This window comes from Nycticebus coucang, chromosome 12, assembly GCF_027406575.1.
Source record: "Nycticebus coucang isolate mNycCou1 chromosome 12, mNycCou1.pri, whole genome shotgun sequence".
NCBI lineage: Eukaryota > Metazoa > Chordata > Mammalia > Primates > Lorisidae > Nycticebus > Nycticebus coucang.
Window position 1 is genome coordinate 67,150,449 of NC_069791.1, and position 13,385 is coordinate 67,163,833.

The window sequence follows — 13,385 nt, forward strand, 5'->3', positions numbered from 1 at the left end:
CTGACTTTGAAATATACTACAAAGCTATAGTAATCAAAGGAGCACAGAAACAGACAAATAGACTAGTGGGACAGAATTGAGACTCCAGAAATAAATCCACATGTTTACAGCTAACAGACTTTTATCAAAGGCACCAAGAATATTAATTGGGAAAGTACAGTCTCTTCAATAAATGGTGTTGGTAAAACTGGTTGTCCATATGCAAAGGAGTGAAACTAGACAGCTATCTCTCACCACATACAAAAATAAATTCAAAATGGATAAAAGACTTAAATGTGAGACTCCAAACTATGAAACTCTTAGAAGAAAATATAGAAAAAATGCTTCAGGACATTGGTCTTTGTAAAAATTTATGAATAAATCTTTGCCCCAAAGCCAACTAGACAAATGGGATTATATCAAGAGCTTCTGCATATAGAAAATAATTAACAGAGTAAAGAGCAAAGAGACAACTTGAAGAGTAGGAGAAAATTTTGCACTAATAGAAAAAAACCACTAATCATCAGGGAAATGCAAACCAAAACCACAGTGAGATGTCATCTCACTCCAATTTTCATAGAATGGCTGTTTTCAAAAAAGACAAAAAATAACAAATATTGGTGAGGATGTGGAGGAATGGAAACTCTTATATGCTATTGATGAGAGTATAAATTAGTACAGCCATTATAGAAAATAGTATGGAGGTTCCTCAAAATGCTAAAAATAGAATTACCATATGATCCAGCAATCCTGCTACTGGGTATATATCCAAAGGGAAGAAAATCAGAGATAGCTACACTTCTATGTTTACTGCAGTAATAGTCACAATAGCCAAGATATGGAATCAGTCTAAATGTCTATCAACAGATGAATGGATAAAGAAAATGTGGCATACATACACAATAGAATACTATTCAGCCATCAAAAAGAAGGAAAGCTGTCATTTCTGGGCAACATAAATGAGCTCAGAGGGCATTATGTTAAGCAAAATAAGCTAGAAACAGAAAGATGTGATCTTTCTTATGTAATATGTGTGCTCACTCATATGTGAAAGCTAAAAAAGTGGATCTCATGGAAGTGGAGAGTAGAATAGTGTTTCAAGAGGCTGGGAAGTGGTGGAACAGGGAGAAGTTGATGAATATATATCAAATTATAGCTAGATAGGAGGAATGAGTTTTTCTGTTCCATAGCACTGTAGGTAGATTTATCAGCATTTGCACCAGAATGTTTATTGTAGCTCAATTCACAATTGCCAAGTTGTAGAAGCAAACTAAATGCCCATCAACCAATGACTAGATTAACAAACTGTGGTATATGTATGCCACAGAGTAGTATTCAGCCATAACAAAAAGATGGAAACTTTACATCTTTTGTGTTTACCTGGATGGAGTTGAAACACATTCTTTTTTTTTTGAGACAGAGTCTCAAGCTGTTGCCCTGGGTAGAGTGCTGTGGCATCACAGCTCACAGCAATTTCAAACTCTTGGGTGTAAGCAATTCTGCTGCCTCAGCCTCCCAAGTAGCTGCAACTATAGGTGCCCACCACAACACCTGGCTATGTTTGGTTGTAATTATCATTGTTGTTTGGCAGGCCCAGGGTGGATTCGAACCCGCCAGCTCTGGTGTATGTGGCTGGCACCCTAGTCACTGAGCTACAGGTGCCAAGCCTGAAACACACATTCTTGTTAGTAAAGTATCACAAGAATGTAAAAACAAGTATTCAATATACTCAATACTAATATGAAATCAGTATATATAAAACTACATGCCCATAGGAAAGATAAAACACTAGCAAGGGGGAGGGCAGAGGCAGGAGAGGGGAGAGAAGAGGAGAGAAGGCAATCAGCAGGATGAGGGAGGGAAATTGGCAGGATCTCAGCTAATGTGCACAATGTGAGGGTGTTCAGCACAACCCCTGGGTGAAGGGCTCAGCCACAACTTGAACTTTACTTTAGAATTGAAAATTATGTAATCTAAACATTTGTACCCTCATATTAATTTGAAATAAAAAAATTATCATGTATTTTCAAATAGCTATAATAGTGGATTTTGAATATTTCCAACACAAAGAAATGACCACTGTTTGAAGTTATGGGTATAACCCTGATTTGATCCTTGCACATTGTATATATGTATCAAAACATCACACTGTACCACACAAATATGTATAATTATGTGTCAACTTAAAATAATAAAAGTGATCCTGCAATCCCATTATTAGGTATCTTCCCAGAAGAACAAAAATCATTTTACCACAAAGACATTCCCACAAGAATGTTTATTACAGCTCAGTTCACAATTGTCAAGTTGTGGAAGCAACCCAAATGCCCATCAATCCACGAATGGATTAACAAATGGTGGTATATGTATACCATGGAATACTATTCAGTCATAACAAAATATGAAGACTTTACATTTTTTATGTTTACCTGGATAGAGTTGAAACACATTCTTCTTAGTAAAGTATCTCAAGAATGGAAAAATAAATATCCAATGTACTCAATACTAATATGAAACCAATATATAAACAATTACTCATATGAACAATAAAGGGGGTAGGGAGGTTTGGGAGAGGGAGGGGGAGGGGAAAGGACAATTGGCAGAAGGAGGGAGGGCATTTGGCAGGATCTCACCTACTGTGCAAGAGTGAGATGCAAGAGTGCATGAGTGTACACAGTGCAAGAGTGTATAGCACACCCTCTGGGTGAGGGGTTCTTTACAATGGGAACTTTACCTTGGAAGTGAGAACAATGTAATCTAAAAATCTGTACCCTCATATTAATTTCAAATCACAAAAATAAAACTCAAAAAAGAAGCTAAGTAGGTAATCAACATAAAGAATAAAAAAGTGAAAAAGCTCTATTATAGCTGCATTCTTGTTCCCCTTCTTTATGCTATTGTTACACAAATTATCTTAGAAGTCTCTCAACGCAGTTTTTATAATTGTTTATTCAGTTGTCTTCTTTTTTTTTTTTTTGCAGTTTTTGGCCGGGGCTGGGTTTGAACCCACCACCTCCGGCATATGGGGCCAGCGCCCTACTCCTTTGAGCTATAGGCGCCACCCTATGCAATTGCCTTTTAAAAGGAAAGAGTTACTAACAAAATACACTTACACCATTTTTTATATTTACCTGTGTAGTTACATTTACTGTTGCTTTTTATTTTTTATTGTGGCTTTTCTTTATCAGAGACAATCCTTTTTCTCCCTCTTTTTTTTTTTTTTTATTTTGAGACAGAGCCTCAAGCTATCACCCCGGGTAGAGTGCTGTACCATCACAGCTCACAGCAACCTCAAACTCTTGGGTGTAAGTAATTCTCTAGCCTCAGCCTCCCAAGAAGCTAGGACTACAGGTGCCCACCACAACATCCAGCTATTTTTTGGTTGCAGTTGTCATTGTTGTTTTAGCTGGCCCCAGTTGTCTTTGAACTGCCAGCCTCAGTGTCTATGTGGCCAGCGCCCTACCCACTGAGCTAAAGCCATCGCCATTTCTCCCTTATTTTTGAGGGATAATTTTACTGGATATAAAGTTATTGATTGCCAATCTTTTTCTTTCAGTGCTTTAACTGTATCATGCCACTGCTTCTGGTCTCCATGGTTTCTGATGAGAAGTCAGCTGCTAATCTGATTAAGGATTGCTTTCATATGTTTTTTTCTTTGCTGCTTTCAAGATTCTCTCTTTGTGGCTTTCTATACTTTGACACCGGTGCATCTAGATGTAAATCTTTCTGAGTTTATCCTACTTGTAGTACATTGATCTTTAATATGTAGATTAATATTTTCCATCAAATTTGTTGAGTTTAGGCTACTATTTCTTTTCTTTTTCTTTTTCTTTTTTTGGGACAGAGTCTCACTCAGTCACCCTGGGGTTGCGTGCCATTGTGTCATAGCTCACATCAACCTCAAACTCTTGGGCTCAAGTGATCCTCTTACCTTACCTTCCCAAGTAGCTGGGACTACAGGTGCCCACCACAATGCCTGCCTCTTTTTTTTTTTTTTTTGAGACGGGATCTTGCTCTTGCTCAGGCTGGTCTTCAAGTCCTAAGCTAAGGCTATTCACCCTCCTTGGCCTCTCAGAGTGCTAGAATTATAAGTGTGAGCCACTGTGCCTAGCCTGGGCTACTATTTCTTCAAATATTTTTTATGTGTCTTTCTCTCGCTTCCCTCTGGAACTTCCATTATGTACATGTTGGTAATCTTGAGAGACAACACAGGTCTCTCAAGCTCCGCTTTTTTGCTTTTCTTTTTTTCTTCTCAGATTGGCTAAGCTCAATTATATCACAAAAACCATGGAGACCAGAATCTAGATAGAGAACATAAACAAACATAGAAATTGTCTGAAAGATCCAATAGAAATCTAGAGTTAAAACTTCACTTAAAGGATTCAGCAGCAGATTTGAACTGGCAGAAGAAAGAATCACCATGTTTCTATATTTACTTATGTTCTCTATTTTGTGTAATATTGCTCTCATAATTTTCTTTAATTCTTTAGAAAAGATTTCCTTTATTTATTTGAACATATTTATAATACTTTATTTAAAGTCTTAGTCCAGTTAAGTCTCTTACTGGGATTCCTCAGAGCCAGTTCATATTGACTGCCTTTTTATTTTCTGTGCATGGGCCATACTTTTCTGTTTCTTTGCATTTATCTTTTTTCTCCCATAAAACTGGACATTTTAATTACTGTAGGCCCCCTATATCTGAAGGGGATATGTTCCAAGTCCCTGAGGAGATGCCTGAAACCACAGATAGTAACAAACCCTATATGCCCCCTGTCTTTTCCTATCTATGATAAAGTTTAATTTATAAGTTAGGCACAATAATATATTAACAATCATAAAATAGAATAACAATATACTTTTCACAATTTCATACATTAAATACTCATTCTTACTGTAGATCTTAGCAACCATTACATGATTTTTTTTCCTTCTTATTAAGTAAAGAACTTTTACCTTTTCATTTACAGGAATAACTTCATGGCTTCTCTTTGGAATACCCAAATCAATGGAATCACTATTCTTGCTCTTTGGGGCTGAGTAAAATAAGTGTTACTTGAACACAAGCACTATGATACTATGTATGACAGTCAATCTGATAACAAAGACAGCTACTAAGTGATTAAATAGTGAGTATCATATACAGTGTATATATACTGGGTAGTGGGATTATTCACCTGCCAGGTGAGATGGCACAAAATTTCATTATACTACTCAGAATGGTGCACAATTTAAAATTTGTGAATAGTTTATTTCTAGAATTTTTCCATTTAATATTTTTGGACCACAGTTAACCAAACAAAGCTGAAACTGCATAAAGTGAAACTACAGATAAGGAGGGAGTACTATAATACAATATGGTAACTCTGGCAATCAGATTCCCTCCCCACACCTCAGAGTTTATGGTTGTTGTTCTTTGTTGTTGTCTCTGCTCAGTTATCTTAGTGTTCAGTCAATAACCGCACAGAGCTTTCCAAAAGCCAATAAGTCTTCCAGATTTTGCCAACAGGCCCCTTTTGTATTTGAGTCCATCTTCAAACACCGCAGCAGTTGACAACTCTGTCTTAGCCTTCACTTCCTGCTTGCTCAGATTCTCAAAGGCTGAGGTGGGAGAATTGCTGGAGCCCAGGAGTTTGAGATTGCAGTGAGCTATGATAATGCCACTGCACTCCAGTCCCAGCAACAGAGCAAGAGTGTCTAAAAAACAAAACGAAAAAAATGTGCCAAGCTCATGGGGAAATGCATCAATAATTTTCCCCTAGAGAGAGAAGACGCTCCCTCCAGGTGTCTTCACGGGGGCCCATGAATGGCTCAGGAAACTGGGGACCTGGAAGGGACCCTTTTTCTTCACAAACCCAGGCTCCACACTTCTGATGGAAATGTAATAGTCAGGGAGAAAGGGCAAGAATCCTCCTCCTGTAGGAGGTGCTATTCCTGTTCATATTTTACAGATAGAGAAATGAATCCCAGACTGGGGGGCAACAAGGGTCACTTCTCAACAGAGACCATCCTGGGGCAGGACTGAAGCCAGGTGTCTGTGCTGCAATATTGTCCCCATTTCTCACACACAAACACTGAACCTTACCCTGCTGTTCTTGCAATAGACTGAATGTGTCCCCCAGACTTCATGTGTTGAAACCTACCTGCCAATGTGATGGTATTAGGAGGTAGGGCTTTGGGGGAAGTAATAAGCTCATGAATGGGATTAGTGCCTGTATAAAAAGGAACCCAGAGAGTTCTGTCCCCCTTTCACCATGTGAAGACACAATAAGAAGTCTGTATTCTGCAACCCAAAGGAGAGCCCTCTCTAGAGCCTGACTGTACCAGCACCCTGATCTCAGAGTTCCAGCCTCCAGACCTTGGAGAAAGAAGTGTCTATGCTAGACAGAGAAAGCCATGCTGCCTTGTCATAAAGCCCAAGCTGACAAAAACAGCTCAAGGGGCTGTGTACTCAGGAGGGGATGGGTCACTCTCTGTTTTATCTCTCAACTGCAAATGTTCTTGAGCATATTTGGGCTCTCAGCCCTTCTCCAGGCTCCCTGGAGGCCTATCTGGGTGAGTACAGGGGCAAAGGACCAACCACTTCCTCAGCCCCTAGCACAGTCTACTCCCTCCAGGGGCTTCCGGCTTCTCTGCAGGGCAGCCCGACCTGAGGGTGGCACAGGAGTCTCCTGGATACAGGCCCCTTCTCTGAAAGCCTCTGCCTCCGTCTGTCTGAAGGCTGGTCCTAGGCATCGGTGACTGCCATCCCCAATTCCCCCAAGATTCTTACTTATCTCAGCTTTTGATTTTCCCTGGCGGGCAGGCAGCTCCTGCAGAAGAACCTCTGTGGTCCTCCTTGTGTGGCTTCAAGGACCCTCACTATTTAGGAATTGCAGATTTGCAGGCAAAAGTCTGAATGCCAATGGGAGATATGAGCACTTCCCCCAACCCCACAACCCCTGTGCGGGGGCTAATCAGATGCCACACCAGGCGTTTCTGGTATCTCCTGTGGTTTGGTCCCAGTGCCATCATCCTATCCACACACCAGCTCACCTAGATCTTCTCAGCGCAGAGGCTAGAACCCTGACCCGGAGAGGTGGAACCCAGGCCACTGAACAGTAGCTGGCCCAGAGACCCCCACTTCCCAGGGAGGGCTTGAGCCTGCAGCCCATTGTCCAGAGCCTGGACTGAAGTACCTGGGTAAGAGCCTCATGCCACAGCCTGGAGGAGCACCAGGGGCAAAGCTTGGTCAGGTGAGCTCTGCCCCAGAACCCAGAGGCCATCTTCAAATCTCATTCCTCTCGTAGACATCACCCTGTCCCAAGTCTTCATGTGGTCCCTCCAAAATTACCTCCCCTCTATCAGCGCCTCCTTCCCTTCACAGCAGTAATTTTTTTCCCCAGTAATTTGTTTTATTTTACTTTTTTAGAGACAGGGTTCCTTGATCTCCTGGCCTCAAGTGATCCTCCCACTTTGGCCTCCCAAAGTTTGGGGATTACAGGCATGAGCCACTGCAGTCTGGTCAGTAATTGGTTTTAATAAAGCTTTTGCCTGTCGTCCCTGTCTTATTAGGTTGTAGCCCACATAGGCACTTCCATTGACCATAGTGTCCCCGGCCCAGCGGGTATTTCTGGCAGGAATCAGCAAATGGTGACAAGGTTCTGCATGAGGCCGCCAGGGGGCAGGGCTGCGCCACACGACCTCCAGGATCAAGAGCTTAGGGACAGGAAAACCCTTCATACTGGAAGGTGTGATAATCCCTTTGTGAAACCATGAGGAACAGAAGACATGACCTAAGATTTTTCCAGATACCAATTTCTTTCTCAGTGCCCAAACCTGACAAACCCATTTCAGGAATAAAATAATTGAATCCCTAGCACTTCCTCTTCAGATTTATTTACCCCAAATATAGTAAATGGAAACTAAGGTATAGCAAATAGCACCTCACCTAAATTCAAGAGCTAGATGCCAATGGGCTGCAAGCCAATGATTGTGTGCTCCAGTGGACTCAAAAGGGGTGTGTGTGTTGGGGGGGACCAGCTTTACAAGCAAAAGAGCCTTTTTATAGTTGTATTATGCATATGCTTCGATTTCCCAGGCCAGTAAGATTTGCTGACCAAAACTTTGTAACTTTCTGTTGCACTGATTTGAACTCTTCCCCCCAGAAAGTTCTTCTCACTTTACAGCCATGAGATAACTACAAAGCCTTACATCCCTATTTGACCAGAGAAGATTGGCCAGTCCAGGGTTAGGGTTAGGCTTAGAGGTCACTCAGGATGACTTCCTCAGTGGTGTGACACTTGCTTGGAGTTCCCTGGTGGCAATGCATCTCCTCTGTCACCATGAAAGATGACTTCACAGAGGAGGAGAGGGCACAGTCCTTTGGTTACAAGGGGTTTGGTATTCAGGAAGGAACACAATGTACCAAATGTAAAAATAACTGAGCACTTGGGCGGTGCCTGTGGCTCAGTGAGTAGGGCGCCAGCCCCATATGCCGAGGGTGGCGGGTTCAAACCCAGCCCCGGCCAAACTGCAACCAAAAAATAGCCGGGCGTTGTGGCGGGCGCCTGTAGTCCCAGCTGCTCGGGAGGCTGAGGCAAGAGAATCGCGTAAGCCCAAGAGTTAAGAGGTTGCTGTGAGCCGTGTGGGACGCCACGGCACTCTACCCGAGGGCGGTTCAGTGAGACTCTGTCTCTACAAAAAAATAAAAATAAAAAATAACTGAGCACTGAAGTTTTATATTGTATTATTATACATTTTGTGTGCCTTACTAACAATAACAGTAGCCATTTGAGATATAAAGTTGTGGAGAAAATGGACAATATCACAGGTGGCATTGAGACATCTCACCAAACCTATGATGACAAGCTCACAGGAGAAGAAAGTGACCTGAAAACATTAGGGGATCAAGCGGGAAAGACAGCTATAAGCACCAATGCAGAACTTCCCACCTTCAGCTCAGACATTCTGGACCTTTATCAGTAACTTTGTGAGATTACAAAGAAAACCAGCAAGGACAAAGATATGCTGGGGAGGTTACAGGCCAGTGGGGATGCACTGGTGGACAGGCAGTCAACTGAGAGAACTTTGGAGAATAGCTCTTTCCTCATCACCACTGTAAATAAAACTATCTGGGTATATAATACCCATGCCATGAATCTGCCACAAGATACCATTGCTCCAAGGCAATGTGCAGAATCAAATGTGTTCTCATAATGTGGTCCCTATGAACCTCGACAACCAGAACCTGACCCAGGTGCAGCACAGGAACCTCATCACTAATCTGCAACCTTCTGCAGATGATGTAATCAGGCTATCCAACAAATCAAGAACAACTTCCAAAATCTGCTGCAGATTTTCCTTCAAACCAAAAAGGACACCAATTGGCTGCAAGAGAAAAGACAGAGCTTGCAGGCACCACCTGCCCACAACTTTGCCTTGGCCAAAGTCAACACCACCACCCTGGAGTATCTGAACAGCCAGCTCAACTCATTCACAGATCAAATAGAACGTCAACACTACCTACCTCTCAGGCCAATGAGCAGAACCTGAAAGATCTTCAGACTTACACAGGATTTGGCTAATAGAACAGACAAGTTCAGGCAACTGGAGGAATGCTTCCAGCTCTTTGAGACAGATATTATGAACATCATTAGCAATGTCAGTTACCCACCCCACTACCTGCAGTGGCTGACCAGAGATCTGAATGAAGTCAGGACCATGTGCACCAATACCCAAACCAAATGCTCTGATGATTTGACCTCCTTGAATAATACACGGGCTAATTAACATCTGCTTGGATTCTCTTTCTTTCAGGATGCAACAAGATATGACAAGGTTGAGGTTACACACTTGATACACAAGAAGTGGCCAACTTATCAGTAATTATGGATAAAAGGAAGCTGGTGGACTCCAAGCATGGTCAACTCATCAAGAATTTTACAATACTCTAAGGCCCTCTTGACCTCAGGGGTCTGAGGATGTCAGGGATCCACTGGCCCAATTGGAACAAGGGACAGGAAAGAGAACAAGGGGAGCCTGGTTTTCCCAACCCTGCCAGGGAGAGAGGACCAATTGCAACCATTGGTCACCCCCAGAGAGTGTAGTGGCAAAAAACTCAAAGGCTCCCATGGGTCACCCAGGAAGCCTAGCCCTCCTAGTCCTAGGGCTCCAATAGGGATCCAGGCCCCTTGGATAGCCTATGTCTACCAGGCAAGGATGGGCCCCTTGGCCCACAGGGCCCTCCCAGCTTCCAGGGACTGCAGGGCACAGTGGAGAAACTTGGGGTACCTAGACATTGGGGGCTTCCCAGCTTGCCTGGGGTGCCAGGTATTCCAGGCCCCAATGGACCTCATGTCCCCCTGCCAAGGATAGACTACCTGGCCTGCAAGGCCCTCCTGGCTTCCACAGATTGCAGGGTACAATGGAGAGCTTGGGATATCTGGACCTCAGAGTCTCCCTGGCCCTGCAGAACAGGTAGACCTCAGCACTGGAGGCCAATGGCTGCCTACCTCTCTGGAAGAACTTCACCCACAAATGCTACTACTTTTTAGTTGAGAAAGAAATTTTTGAGGATACAAAACTTTTCTGTGAAGAGAAGTCTTCACATTTAATATTTATTAACACAAGAGAAGAACAGTATGGATATAAAAGCATATGGTAGGTAGAGATAGCCACTGGATTGGCCTCTAAGACTTAAAGCATGAAAATGAATGGAAGTGGCTGGGTGAGACATATCCAGACTACAAAAATTGAAAATCTGGACCACAAGATAACTGGCATCATGGCCACAGGCCAGGAGAAGACTGTACTGGGTTAAAGCAATGAAATGATTTCCAATGTGAGGCATCAATAACTTCATTTGTGGAAAAGAGAATAAAATGGTAAAATAATAAAGTTTTTTTCTTGCTTAAAATTTATTTTTCAAGTATTAGGAACAAGGCTTGTCTGTTTTCCTAACAAGTTTTTTGTTCTCTGAAGGAGTTTATGTAGGGCACCCAGTAATAATTACCTAAAATGTTTATTTTTTTGGTGGGGAGATTTTAAATTACAGGTTTAATTTCTTGTGTAGTTTCAGTAGGTTGTGTTTTCTGGAAAGTTGTCCATTTTGTCTAAATTTTCAAACTTATGGAATGTTGATATTATCTTCCTATAGGCTCTGTAATGATGTCTCACTTTTTCCCATTCCTAATGAACTGAGGTGAGGACAGAGGCTGGTGTTCCAAGTAGTGGAATAGAATGAGCAAAACTATAGCACAGTGGTTGGAATAGTAGCTGGCCCTTCTTGTCTGTCTGGAGGTTTAGGTACATACCAAGGATGGAGAGGGTCTCAGCACCAAAGAACATTCACCTGCTGGCAGAAGTAGCTGCCATTTGACTGTTTTGTTCCATCAGCCCAGAATCATGGAGGCAACCTGAATCATATTATGGCTAAGCCAAGGGACAGGATGTCTATCACATATTTTATAATAATCATACACACCCCTGCACCATTCTGGCTTCCCTCCTTGCTGCTTAGTATCATCCTAATGTGTGCTCACCCAGGCCAAGGCACAGGCTGCTCCTTTGCTCCTATCCCTGTCCCTGTCCCTGGCCTCAGCTCTGCTGTCTGAATAGTCATGCCCTTTTCGGCCTTCAACTCATGTTCCCTCTTTTCTTTTCTTTTTTTTCTTCTTCCCCCTTTTCCTGATGCCCCCACATCCCCTGTGCTCTACCACTGAGCCTGATTAATGGAGACGTCCCTTGGGTCAGTTCCTCCAGCTTGACTCAAGTGGGTCGGCTTGAAAATAAGCCGACCCACTTATTTTCACTCATTACACAGACAATGGCCAGGACACCCGTGGGCTGGAGGCAGAGCTGGCCATGATGGTGCTGCCATGGGGCTCACACCCCAGGACACAGAACAGAACCAGAGGTGATGTTATCACTTTAACCTCAAAACCTAACTAATAATGCTTCTTTACCTCCCAACAGAGGTTAATGTTCTCCTTTGTTTGAGTGACCCACTTCTTTCCTTTCTTTTTTTTTTTGAAACAAAGTCTCACTATGTCACTCTCGGTAGAGTGCTGTGGTATTACAGCTCACAGCAACCTCAAACTCTTGGGCTTAAGCAATTCTCTTGCCTCAGCCTTCTAAGTAGCTGGGACTACAGGTGCCTGCCACAACGCCTGGCTATTTTTTGTTGCTGTTGTCATTGCTGTTTAGCTGGCCTGGGCTGGGTTCTATCCCACCAGCCTTGGTATATGTGGCTGGTGCTGTAACCACTGTCCTACAGGCACTGAGCCGACCCACTTATTTTCACTCATTGCCAACACACCCATGTACATGTGAGAGTGAATTTTGATGTTCAGCCATTAGACGGTAAAACTCTGGTGCTTTAAACAGTCCTGCATGATCACCATTTAAAGTGACATTGAAGTGGAAACCCGGGGCTGGAACGTCAGGGAGTGTCCCCCCCCCCACAGTGCACGATGGACACAGCTATTTGTACACCTGTCCTTGGTGAGAGAAGAGAGCCTTTGAGAAGTGAAACTTTGCCAAGCTCTCTGCTAAGCATTGTGCAACACGGCAGGAAAAATGACCATTCCTACCTTGGGAGCTGGCAGAGGTGTCACCAAGAAGTGATCACTTTAGTGCACACACCACACAAATGTAGGCAGAAAACAACCTGTCCTGGATTCACACTCAAACACTATTTCTGAAAATTATTGGCCATTTTATGAAAATGGAAAACAAGTCAGCCTGAGGCCTGTGAGGAAACTCTTGTGTCTGCACATTTCTCAAGAGTTACACAACACCCACGTCCCATGTGAAGGGGACACACTCGGCTGCCCAGGGTTGCAATTTCTTTCTATTCTGGTCTTGGGGTCTCAAGAGTGGCTAGAAACCAGCCCTGACAGGCCTCTGTGGGGGGTGGCTGTGGGTGGTGACTGTACCTTTCATGGAAGACTTTGTCCCTGCGGGTGGTCCAATGCCTTGTTATCTTTCCATGACCAAGTGGCCCTTTTGCAGGAAGCTTGTTCACACTGGCGCATCCCTGTGGCTCTTGCCCAGTTTATTCCCAAGACAGTCACTCTCCTGGCCCAGGATGGAGTCAGGTTTGGGAATGGGGGGGACATGAGGCCCAGAGGAGGTAGGACAACAAAGCATAAAGTGACTGAGCACCTTATTACTCATAGATCCAGAGGTTTACAAAGCCTGGCAGGACGGTGCCTTTATTGAGGATCCCGGGGCTACCCTCAGGTGGGGTGCGGACTGACGCGTTTAAAGAAAACACATATAAAGGAAACTCATTTGAGACTCGGGTGTTGACTGTCAGGTTTTCAGCATAGTCAGTGGCTGTGGGGTGAAGATCAGGCAGTTGTGCCACAAATAACCACATGGGATGGGGACATTTTAAGGAGACCAAAGGTGACAGGTACAACTGG

The 13,385-nt window shown here is 43.3% G+C and overlaps 1 pseudogene; it reads left to right on the forward strand.

Moving 5' to 3' along the window:
* Positions 1 to 8,300: 8,300 nt before the first annotated feature.
* Positions 8,301 to 13,216, forward strand: LOC128561973 (collectin-12-like; annotated as a pseudogene).
* The last annotated feature ends 169 nt before the right edge of the window (positions 13,217 to 13,385 follow it).